This window comes from Pseudoliparis swirei, chromosome 19 (genome assembly GCF_029220125.1).
Source record: "Pseudoliparis swirei isolate HS2019 ecotype Mariana Trench chromosome 19, NWPU_hadal_v1, whole genome shotgun sequence".
NCBI classification, from domain to species: Eukaryota; Metazoa; Chordata; class Actinopteri; order Perciformes; family Liparidae; genus Pseudoliparis; species Pseudoliparis swirei.
The window spans coordinates 28,179,630-28,181,379 of record NC_079406.1 but is presented as its reverse complement, the minus strand read 5'-3'; the positions used below and the strand labels follow the sequence as shown (position 1 = coordinate 28,181,379).

General features: G+C 44.7%; 1 long non-coding RNA gene across 1 annotated transcript in view; it reads left to right on the top strand.

Annotated features, from left to right (window-relative positions):
• LOC130209788 (uncharacterized) overlaps positions 1 to 1,260 on the top strand; it is a 1,567-nt gene extending 307 nt beyond the window's left edge. The window contains exons 1-3 of the long non-coding RNA XR_008834709.1: positions 1 to 19; positions 837 to 929; positions 1,052 to 1,260. The exon at positions 1 to 19 is cut by the window's left edge and continues 307 nt beyond it. This is a non-coding gene — a long non-coding RNA (uncharacterized LOC130209788). The remainder of the gene's footprint in view (positions 20 to 836; positions 930 to 1,051) is intronic.
• The last annotated feature ends 490 nt before the right edge of the window (positions 1,261 to 1,750 follow it).

The following is a 1,750-nucleotide window of genomic DNA, read 5'->3' as shown; positions in this document are numbered from 1 at the left end:
GAGCTTCATGCCAGAACAAGTAAGTCGTCTCTACGTTTTTGAAAATATATGGTCCTTGTTACGCGTGTGAGAGAGAAAGACGTTTGCGAGCCGCAATATTCCAGCAGCTGCCGGCTTTATGTTAGTAACGCTCGGTACATTGTTTGAACATACTGAAATAAGACTGAAACATGCTAGCTATGACAGCGCTGTGTGAGCTCATGTTTGCTGTCTGGTTCTCTGTCGGTTTCATTCAGTGGCGGCTGGTGACATTCTTTTTGTTGGGCGGCGCGGTTTAAATAGCACTCGACAATGAGAAGAAACAAGGCTTTGAGTAGAATATTGTAAAAAACAAAGCTTTATTTCAAGAAAACACCGTGCTCAACTGACTCCTGCTCGGTCGGAAGTGCAACTGAAGCCTCGTCATCGAGACACAACTCATGGAGTAGATGGTGGTGTTCGCCGTACTCTTTCCTTTCTTTTTTTAAATATCTTGAACCCAAAATCAACGGTTGGTTGCGCACGCAGGTCCGCTCCAGGTACACCGCGCTGTTTGGCCCGGCAGGTTTTTGACAAGACGTTTTTGGTGCGGCTGTACACGCACACGCACGTTTGGCCAGCGCCCGTAAAGGGGGCGGGGCTTCTCTCAGTGATGATGAGTGGCGATATATTATTTGTAGTCACATTTAACTCAAGTGGTTGTTGACAGGGGCTTACTCCTACTCTGTTGCTTCTATGTTCCTCCACACTCCATGCTTCCACAAATGAGTCTTGCTTTCACTGTTTCTGCAGATGTATGCAGTTCATTTTGCATGAACAAGGGGTTCAGTATTGACAACATATTTATTTATTCACAGAACCAAAGCATTGGGATGAAACGAGAAACTATTATCCGCAGCCTTATCCTGTACCTTGGTGAGAAAGAGGAGGCGTTATTTGAAGACTGCCTGGTAAGTTTTTTAAATTGATTTATTCATTTTATTGTATCAAAGTTTGTGTAATGTTTAATTCGCCGTTAGTTAATTAATATGTTGATACCATTGTCTAAATTCTTATTGTATGTTATATACAGGTGGACAGCCGCAGTGATGCATCTCAACACATCGTGAGGATCGTGGTTGTCCGTGGCACCGATGGAGAAGATCCCGTTGACGTATCGATCCTCCTTGAAGGCAAGGAGATGTTGGCGGGATGCGATTTATTTACTAAAAGACTGGTTTTAAGCATCGTACAAGGGTTATTGGCACGGTGACAATTTTCTCTTGTGAAGGTTTTGGAGGGGATTCCCCCCATGACCTCAAAGTCTTATCAGAATCAGAATCAGAATCAGAAACAGTTTTATTGCCAGGAATGTTTACACAAACGAGGAATTTTTTTTGGTGGAAGGTGCAACATTTGGACATGACAAACAAACAACAATCAACACGACAGAAAGACAACAAATAATGTGAAAGTGTTTGGGTGTGTGCTTCAAGTGGTGTGTTTTAGTTAAAAGTGTATGTTACGCGTGGCGTGTGTTTAAGTTAAAGTGCATGCAAATAAAGTGGCATGTGTGTGGAGGAGGCCTCAAGTTAAAGTGCATGTTAAAGTGACGTGTGTGGAGGAGGGAAGAAGAAGGAGGAGGGAGGAGGAGGGAGGAAGAGGGAGGAGGAGGAAGAGGAAGGAGCGGGAAGAAGGAGGAGAGAGGAAGGTGGAAGAAGAGGTGGTAGTCCTGGGGGTGACAGTCAGTCAGTCCCGGGGTCCATTGATGAGCCCGACTACCGACGGGAAA